The 10,465-nt window shown below is 43.1% G+C and overlaps 1 long non-coding RNA gene across 1 annotated transcript in view; it reads left to right on the top strand.

Annotated features, from left to right (window-relative positions):
• LOC126491878 (uncharacterized) overlaps window positions 1-10,465 on the top strand; it is a 99,462-nt gene that overhangs the window by 37,143 nt on the left and 51,854 nt on the right. The gene's annotated exons all lie outside the window — the stretch shown is intronic.

Raw genomic sequence — 10,465 nt, forward strand, 5'->3', positions numbered from 1 at the left:
TCTCATAATTATTATAAATAACATTAAGTAAAATAGTACATACATTATGGTATTGATTATGTAAAAAACGCTAACATACTGATACAGTAAGGACATACAACAGTTGACATTAATTTCTTCTGAATGGTGGAGTTAAAATTTTCTTTTACTACGCTAGGAATATAACTTCGTAGAAGAAGACTTGTCTAACATATACAAGGCCCCAGGTTTTAACCTCATAACAGATGAGAGAGAGAGAGAGAGAGAGAGAGAGAGAGAGAGAGAGATATTTTTAAGTAGACATTCTAAAAATGTTTTTATTCTATTACACCTATAATCAGTTTGTGTTAACCTTAGAGACAAAAACCATAATATTTTAAAATAGAGCATCCCTTTAGAGACTCTTCCAGGGTGAAAACTGGCTAATGGAAGGGTAGTCCTAAGGCATCTGAGGTTCCATTAGGGGCTGAGTTGCTTGAGTAGAATTGTGAATGAGACTTTGTTGCTGCTCTTGAATGGTGTGTGAGTGGTGGCATATATTTCAAGATGCTTTTGAGTAGGAAACAAAAGTTTCTTTCCTGAGTTTAGTTCCAGGGATTCTTGGACTTTGGAAGAAAGTGGTCCCAGGAAAGATTATTTACAACATTAAAACTAAATCTTTCCTTGGTTAATAATTTGTACACCCTGTATGTAGGGCATCGATTTAGGTTAACCTAGACCAGGAAGGAGATAAAGGTTAAAATCAGAACTGGAAATCTCAACACTTTCTCTGCCCAAGCCAAACCAGAAGACTGAGCCTGCTGTCCTGATAGAGCAGTGGTTCTCAACCTTTCTAACGCTGTGACCCTTTAATACAGTTCCTCATGTTGTGGTGACCCCAACTATAAAATTATTTTTATTTTTACTTTATAACTGTAAGTTTGCTGCTATTATGTGTTTTATGATGTTTTACTCTTAAATCTTTAGACTTTTTGGGGGAGCCCACCACCCAGCTCCCAAATAAATTACACACAGACGGTTAGTCTTAGTTATGAATGCCTGGCCTTAGCTTGGCTAATTTCTTGCAAGCTTTTCTTAATTTAAATTATCCTGACTACCTTTTACCTCTGGGTCTTTTCCTTTTCTTACTTCTGTATATCTTATTTTCACTCTTTCTCCGTGGCTGGCTGGGTGGTTGGGTGGCTGACCCCCGATGTCCTCCTTTCCTTTTCTCCCTTGTCCCTCCCTCCTGCATTTCTCCTATTTCTACTCTGCCTGCCAGCCCCGCCTGTCCTCGCTCCTGCCGCACTATTGGCTGTTCAGCTCTTTATTAGACCACCAGGTGTTTTAGACGGACAAAGAATCACAGACAGCTTCACAGAGTTAAACAAATGCAACAGAAACAAAAGCAATACACCTTAAAACAATATTCTACAACAGTTATGAATTGTAGTGTAAACATCTGTGTTTTCCCATGGTCTTAGGTGATCCCTGCAAAAGGATTGTTTGACTTCTGAAGGGGTCACAACCCACAAGTTGAGAACCGCTGTGGTAGAGGGACCTCCAGAATGCCCCTGTGGTAGGCTGCTGCACTGGGCTGGCTCTTCTGAAGGAGCAGCTCCTAATTGCCCCAGAGTCCTTGCTGCTGGAACACTGATATTTTTATGACTGTGTGTGATGCCTCTTGATAAGTTATTTGAAAGAGGATCTGGGGCAGCAAGACTGAGCTTTCTGAAGAGTTAAGTCCTTAGGCCATGCTCTTGTGCCATTGGGTCCGCTCTCCTGTCCTTTCTTATTTTATGTTTTTCTCGTGTGTGTGTGTGTGTGTGTGGTGTATGCACATGTGCATGTTCGCATATGTGCAGGCATGTGAGCATGAGGTGTGCATGCATGTATATAGAGGCCCCAGGCTGACGTTGAGAATCTTTCTCGATTGCTTTCTATCTTACTTATTGACAAAAGATTTCTCAGCTGAGTCCAGAGACTGACAATATGGCTTGTGTAACTATGCCACTTCCTCTGGGGATCTCCCATCTCTGCCTTCCAAACTGGGATCTTAGGTGGGTCTCCACACTGATCTACCTTTTATGTGGGTTCTAGTGATTCGAACTCCAGCCCTCACACTTGGGAGGTAAACACTTTAGTCACTGAGCCATCTCCCCAACCCTCTTCCAGTTTTTCTGACAAATTGTCTCTACTCCTGCTAGCCCCTTCTGACCAGCACTTTTCTGTGACCAAAATGACCATTCAGAAGAACAAAACAACCAGTGTCTAACCAGAAACTGACTAGCAATTTGTTCTATTGTCACACTACTTAGTATGCTTGAATCTTACCTCAAGGTTTCTTTTTGTGGTTCTGTAGATGACTTCAGATAGAAGATTTACAAAATATCTTTGTTGATGGTGAAAGTAGTATGAATATATGATTACAAGTTGGAAAACATGGAAAGAATAAAGAAAAAAAATCACCCATAATTCTAAATCTTGGTAATTGTCTCTACGAACACAACTTTTTCTTTCCTTGAAATTTTGTAGTTCCTTCTAATCTTTTTTCTATGTGCATCTTTTAGAAACTAAGACAGGGTCTCACTCTGTCATCCTGCTTGAGCTAGAACTTATCAGGATGGATTTTGAACAAATGTCAATCTTCCTGCCTTACATCCCCAAGTGCTGGGATTATAGGTGTGAACCATCATGCCCAACTTTTATGTGTACATACAGAGTATACTTATGTATTTTATTAGTGTATGTGGTGTGTGTGTGTGTGTGTGTGTGTGTGTGTGTGTGTGTGTGTGTGGTATACATGTGGAAGTCCCAGGCAACTTTGTGGTATTGGCTCTCTCCTTCCATTTTTACATGGTTTCCTGGGATCAAACTCATGTTACCAGCTGCAGCAAAGTGCCTTTAACAGCCGAGCCTTCTCACCAGCCCCTTATGCACTGTTGATTCCCACTCTTAATATTGTAAGCATTCTGTCCCTCATGTCTTTCAGTGTTCTTTGAAAACTCTGATCAGTAATGATTGCATAAAATTCCTATATAATGATGAACCAATCTTCTATAACAGTTCTTCTAGTACCAAACATTTAAGCTATTTCCTAGTTAGAAAGTTAAGCAAGTGGTAATATGGGCAAAGGGGTAAAGACCATGATGGGGATACCCACAGAAACAGCTGACCTGAGCTAGTGGGAGCTCACCAACTCTAAACTAACAGGGGGGAACCTGCATAGGACCAAACTAGGCCCTCTGAATGTGGGTGACAGTTGTGTGACTAAGGCAGTCTGTGGGGCCACTAGCAGTGGGACCAGGACTTAGTGCTTGAACTGGCTTTTTGGAGCCTGCTCTCTTTGGATGGATACCTTGCTCAGCCTAGATATAGGCGGGAGGGTCTTGGTCCTGCCTCAAAATGATGTGCTGGACTTTGTTGACTCTCTATGGGAAGGCTTACCCCCTCTGAGGAGTGGATGGGGGTGGAGTGGGGGAAAGGTGCAGGGCGTGGGAGGAGGGGATGGAGTGGGAACTGAGACTGGTATGTAAGATGAGAAAAGATTGTTTAAAAATAGTATAGACGGTAATTTAAAAGAAAGACTAAAGGGGGCTGGAGAGATGGCTCAGTGGTTAAGAGTGCCTGCTCTTCCAAAGGTCCTGAGTTCAATTCCCGGCAACCACATGGTGGCTCACAACCATCTGAAATGAGGTCTGATGCCCTCTTCTGGCCTGCAGACATTCACAGACAGACAGAATATTGTATACATAATAAATAAATAACTATTTTAAAAAAAGAGTAAAATAATTGTTCAAATACAAAAAAATACAAAGGCTTCAACATCATAGTCTGTGTGGGGAGAGACTCAGTTTGTGTGTACCCCAAAATAGAGGACGAAGAACTTCTGTGAAATGCTCTGGTAAGAAAGTCAGGATGAATGTGCTTGCGTCTTTTAGTCTACCTTCCAGTTAGATAATAAGAAAGGCAGGTAGCAGAAATGAGGATGAATATGCTTGCGTCTTTTAATCTACCTTCCAGTTAGATGATAGGAAAGGCAGGTAGCAGAAAAATACATTAATGGCACTAGAGAGCTGCAAACTCTTGGAGACCCTACAAAACAAGTAGAATATATTTTTGTATTACTTAGTTTAGCAAATACACTATAAGGGACAAAGAAATGGATAAAACTTTTGAAGTAAAAGAAGTTTGAGAGGCTCCAGACATTTGTGACATATCAACAATATTTGGGTTCACACTTAAACGCTTTAAAAAATGTTTTCAAGAAATTGAAATACTTAGAATTTTGGTTATTATATTAATGCATCGCTAATCTCTTTAAAAGTGGTAAGAGCATCATGGGTATGCTTTTCTTGATGAATATCTTTTAAAGACAAATACCAAAAAGTTTCATTTGAATGGATGTATTCAGGATCAGATTCAAAATATAATTGGTGAGACACAAGGGCCTTTTCATGGGAAAGGGCTCCATCATGACTGGCCGCAAACTGAAGACAAGTAATGGGTACATGAGGGTTATTTCTCTCTCTCTCTCTCTCTCTCTCTCTCTCTCTCTCTCTCTCTCTCTCTCTCTCTCTCTTTCGCTATAGGTTTGATGTTTTCTATAATTGAAAGTTAGAAAAAGGATGAAACAAAAAGGAAGTCAGCATCTCTAGGACCAGGTGTTGATCTGCTCTGTGGGAAAAGGTCCCTGAATGAGACAGAACACGGCCTCAGCTCTCACTGTTACTAATGTCCCTGGGCTGCTCAACCTCTGAGTCTCAGGATCTTCATTCACTTCTCTTTTTATTTTCTGGTGTGTGTGTGTGTGTGTGTGTGTGTGTGTGTGTGTGTGTGTGCATGCGCGTATGCATGCATGTGTGTAGAGTAACCAGAGGAGGGTATTGAATGTCCTCTGTCATTCTTGTCTTACTCCCTTAATCCAGGGTTTCTCACAGAAACTGGACTTTGCTGTTTTAGCTACACTGTCTGGTCAGCAAGTCCCAGCTATCTGTTCTTCTGTCTTTGCTTCCCACAGTGCTGGGGGTTCAGACAAAAGGACAGACATGCCAGGCTTTTTACATGAGTGCCGGGGACCCAAACCCAGGTTCCCATGCTTGTACAGTAAGCATTTGTACCCACTAAGCTATCTCCCTGCTGCCCCAATGTCCTCACGTGGTTATAAAGCCCCACACCGTTGCTGTGAGGAGGAAATAGGACGACTAGGGAAACTGAGGGAACTTGGTGTCTTGAGGTATGCATGGAGGATGGTGTGAGGTGAGTCAAAGATTATGTACCTCACCTCCCCAAGCTGTCCCGAACTCGCTTTGTAGACCAGGGTGACTTCAAACTCTGAGCTCCACCTGCCTCTGCCTCATGAGGGCTGGGATTAAGTGTGCACCACCACGCCTACCTGGCCCCTCAGCTTTTATGGATTGCTAGAGAGTGAGGTTTGCACAGAAAACCTACTCTGCCACACGCGTTGTCATTTTATATTTAGGGATTGTTTTCCCTGGTGGTTTCTGTTAGGTCTTAGGGAGTCCATATATCCAGAAATGAGCTCAAGCTGAATTTCTGGCAATTACTATTAGCACTTTACACCAATCTAGTTCAGTTCAAATTCATACCCATTGCATTTTGCTAGTATATGAAAATTTTGTTTCCATGGGGCTACCCCTCACTTTTTTGGTGGTGACACAGAGCCTGGGAATTTTCTTTTTAAGTTAAATTAAAAAATTGTATAATGTATTTTATATTTAGCCCTGTTGTAACCCTTACTGACTTCTTCATCTTTTCATATGGTTTTAATTTACTATTTAATGTATATTCATTTGATCCTGGAAGCCTCCCTTGGCATTTCTTATAGATCAGATTGACTTAGCTATAAACTTTCAATTTTTGAGAATGTCTTAATTTGTTCAGTTTGGAGGCTAATTTTTCTGGGCATAGAATTCTTGGTTGACAGTTTTTCCTTTCAGAATTCCAAATGTGCCATCTTGCTATCTTCCGGCCTCTGTGGTTTAAGAAAAACAGCTGTTAATGTTACGGAGGGTCTTGGTATTGCATGAGTCTTTTTCTTTTGTTGAGAATCTGTCTTTCTAAAGTTACAGTGTTTCTAGGTCTGGATCTCTTTGAGTTTATCCTCCTTTGGGTATTCTGAGCTTATGTGTGTAGACTAAAATCTTTATACACATTGGAAAAGTTTTCAAATATTTTTTTAAAAATGCTGTTTTTGGTCCTTTCTCTCATGTCCTTCAAGTCCCATTCATGAAGGAATTGGGATGCTGGGCCCATTGGTCTCTGTGTCTTTGCTCATGTTTGACTGAGTTCAGCTGACTTACCTTCAGGTTCACTGATTCTTTCTTCTGGCTGTCCATCTGCTGTTGAGACCCTACTATAAAATTTTTATTTTAATTGTTGTGTACTCATTTTCAATCCCATAATTTCTAGTTGGCTTGAGGTTTTTTTTTTTTTAATATATATCTTGTCCTTAGTGATAGTCTTTATTTGGCAAGACACAATACTCATGTACTCATGTTTTCCTTTAGTCCTTTAGACATGTTTTCCTTTAGTCTTTGAACACATTGGAAGTGCTGATTTAAAGTTTTGTTTAGTAAGACCATGCCCACACTTCCTTGGGGCCAGTTCCAACTGTTTGCTTTTGCTTCTGTGTGTAGACATACTTTATTACAGTTTTACATGGCTTGCCTCTTTTTTGTTGTTGTTGTTATTGAAAACTAGTCTCTCTCTCTCTCTCTCTCTCTCTCTCTCTCTCTCTCTCTCTCTCTCTCTCATTAGTTCTATGTGTGCACAGAGGTACTCATTTGCCAAAGTGCTAATATGGAGGTCAGAGAACAACTTCCGTGAGTTGGTTCTCTTGTTCCCCCATGTGGGTGTTCCAGAAATGGAAGTAAGATTTGTAGACCTGGTAGCAAGTACCTTTACCCACTAGACCATCCCACCAGTTCCCAAACCAGACACTTAATACAATGTAGAAGATCAAGGTTTGTTGTTATTGCTGCTATATAAAATACTCTTAAGCATAGCATAGGACTTGAGCTAATGGCCTTCAGAGAGGACTTCCTGTGTGATTGTGTGAGCTCATCTCTGGAAACCAATGGTTTGATAATGAGATAATGATGCCCTTTAAGGGTCCCCAAATACCGTAAGTTCTGCTCCTACCCCCAAGGGCCTGCAGTCTATAACTTACTTCCTCAGAATTGCTAGAGGAAATATGTCAAGTTCAAGGATTCTAGTCCAGGCCTGGGAAACCTTCTCTGGAGACCTGCCTGGGCAGACTGAAGCAAATTTCTGCCTCTTAATACAAGGAGGCCACGATCAGCTAAAACATGAATGACAGTAAAACCTGCTGTAAGCTGGAGTGCCCAGATGTTACTTGGGACCAGGGGTGTGAGAGATGCTGGGGTAGGTAAGGAGAGAATATATGGTCCACAAAAAGCTCCAAATGAAGGCAGGAGGGACTGATGGTCAAGTGAGATCTCTCTCAGGAAGTGGCACACAACCTAGAAGGCTTCTCTTCCTTTCCTGGTGAATTTAGGGTTGGCAGTAAGGGGAAGAGAGCAGGGGTCTGTCATAGGTTTCTCCTGTCATTTCCAGACTGTACAATTCCTTTGAGGGGAGCAGAAAACAATGCTAAGGCCCTGGGGACCCTCCAACCTCACTAAGCTGCTTCAAGCTATCCATTTGTGCAAGAAGCACCCGTGAAATGGCCACTTAGGTACAGTGTTGTGAGAAGAGTGTTGGTTTTGCCTCTTAACCACTATGGTGAGTTGGCTGAGTTATTAAGATTCTCTGAGCCTTGGTTTCTATATTTGTCGAGGAGACTATTAGCATTTGGCTTGCAGGACTGTAGTAGGGAATGGGGTTGCATTTTTATGGGGTGTATCACACATACCTAGTAATTAGTGAGTACTTTTCTGGTTCATCGCCTTGGAAAAGGAGGAAGAATAAACCACTTCCTCATTGCATGTAACCTTTCTCTACAGCCTTCTCCATCTTCATCTTCCTGAGAGCCTGGCTTGGCTCCTTTTTATAGGTTTTCGTAGCGCCTATATCTTCTTACCTCCATTTATATTTTATGACTAGAGACTTAGCCTTATGATTGCTTGATTAATCTGTCTCCTGGAGTGACTTTCAAAAAAACATGCCTTTTCAAAACTCTCCTTTTATATACTTAAATTTTTAAATTACATTTTAGTATGTGTGTGTGAGTGTGTGTGTGTGTGTGTATGTGTGTGTGTGTGTGTAAGAGAGTGAGAGCGAGAGCGGGAGAGAAAGAGAACACATGTGGAGGTCCGAGGACAATAGGCAGGAGTTAGTTCCCAGGGATACAATGCAGACTGTCAGCTTTGGCAGAAAGTGCCTTTACCCGCCAAACTATCTCACTAACCCACCCCACATCTTAGCTTCCTTTTTCCCTTAAAAGGAGTAAATTGTGTATAGGTGGATTAAATGCTTTGCAGGTAAGAAAAACTGGTAGAAGCAACTTGTTCGTCACTATCTGCTTCATCTCCCTCTTCTTGCTTTTTCCAGCAAGGATGCTTGAGGATGCTCTTTTCTGCAGCGTCAGGTTTTCCTTTAGCTTAGTCTGCAGCATTATGCTCTGTGCTTTTGCCTCAGCTCAGCAGACTGCTGTTCAGGAAGCTGCTTGTCACCTGAAGCAGAGTTTTTCCACATCTCTCTATCTCTTTGCAGCAGCCTGGGGTGTTTGTTGATTTCAGAGTTGGACGCAGAATAGAAAAAGAAGGCTAAAGGAGGAGGTTCCTTGAATATATTGGGACCCTTAAACTTTTTCTTTTTGTAATGCTGGAGACCAAACCCAGGGCCTTGTGCACACTAGGCAGGCGCTTTACCACTGACCTACAACTTTAGCCTTCCCATTTAGGAGGGACATAGATTACCCATCTCTCTCCCTTCCTCCCTTCCTTCTTCCATCCCTCTCTCCTTCACTCCCTTTTCTCCCCCTCTTCCTTACTTCTTTCCTTTTTTCCTTTCTTCCTTCCTTCTTTCCCTCCTTTCCTATTTCTCTTCTCCAATTCTCGCTTCAATGTTTTGAACTCACTAATGTAGCCTAGGCTGGCCTTGAACTTGTGATCCTCCTGACTAGTGGACTGCAGTGACTGTCATCTATAACCTCTTCTGACTTCCAGCTACCAGTCATGGAGCTGGGAGTCTGGGCTCTAGACAGAACCATGGGGGTCGGGCTGTGGGATTTTCTGTGGTCTGTGGCATCTGGGGGTGGGGGGAGAGCCAGTCACTCTATGTTCAGTAGCTGGCATGAGCTACTCTGCTCCCCTCAGCAATTCCAGCATCCAGGACAGCAGAGTCTGCTCACCCCTTACCCCCAAGAAACTGAAAAGGAAAGCCAAGGAACAAATGTGCTACACTGGCACAGGGGCCGACCCTCTGGAAATTGGGACTTTCCTCTAGAGCTGCGTGGTTACTGCCCACCACCACTGACTTCAGAACCTGTAGAAGGGGTCATGGGACACCCACCAGTGTCCCCTCTATCCCCTTGCTGATGCCCATAGTCTGCAAGAGGTTAACCTCAGGTTTCTTCCTGGTTGCATCTGATTCACTTTCCTGTCTCTGGCCGGATAGAGGTTTCGAGGTTTGGCTGGGCCCTTCTACTCAGTTCTCTAAGCCTGAGTTCCTGACCCTGCCTGTGAAACAGCAACAGCCACAACGAAGGACATCTTACTCTCTAGTGTTCTACTTGGTCCTGTCCTCCAGCCCTACATCTTCAGTTACACAACATAAACCTACTCATCCCCATCAGTAGGACCCAGCTCTATCACCTAGCTGGGTGAACAGCCAGGCTCCAGTGCACCAGTGTGTGCCCAGAGGTTCACACTTAAATCAGAGGTGCCTGAGCCTCACCCCGAGATTCTGGTTGTGTTGATATAGGGCAGGGCTTGGGGATCAGGATTTTGGGAACAGCCCAGATGATTCTGCATTACGGCAGGATTGAGCAGCTCTCTTCTAAAACTTCATCCACTGTACTGCCCGTGACAGGGAGGCCCCTGTTGTCTCAGGTTTGCTAAGTGGGTGGATATTTGTGCCCACCAGGACCTTCACTTGCTGTGGTCTATCCTGACAGACCTCTTCATGGAAGTCCCCGTCTTTGGCTTTCCCTCCACTTCTAATAAGAACAGGTTTTGCATATAAACAGCAGGCTCCCCCGCTGCTAGGTTTGTCCACCTTCCAGCCTAGGACAGCATCTACATGCCTCAGTACCCTCACTGGACCTGCCAATTCTTTCTCCCTTGGACAGCAGGGATCAGTGGTCCGGGAGATTCCTCCTTGCAGACCCCTGGGGCCCTTGGAAAGAGCCCAACCAGTCATTTTCCCAGGCTGGGCTGGACTTGAGGTGGCGGGTTGGGGGTAGTGGCCAGGCCTGAGGTTTGGCTGCTTTTTGCCTATTAAACAGATATGCAGATGAATGCCTTTAGACACCAATAATACAGAAGGTTTTAGTAACAAGACTTAAATCCTGAGAAAACCT

This window comes from Alexandromys fortis, unplaced genomic scaffold, assembly GCF_014885135.2.
Source record: "Alexandromys fortis isolate MF-2015 unplaced genomic scaffold, M_Fortis_MF-2015_v1.1 scaffold_292, whole genome shotgun sequence".
In the NCBI taxonomy this organism is placed as follows: domain Eukaryota; kingdom Metazoa; phylum Chordata; class Mammalia; order Rodentia; family Cricetidae; genus Alexandromys; species Alexandromys fortis.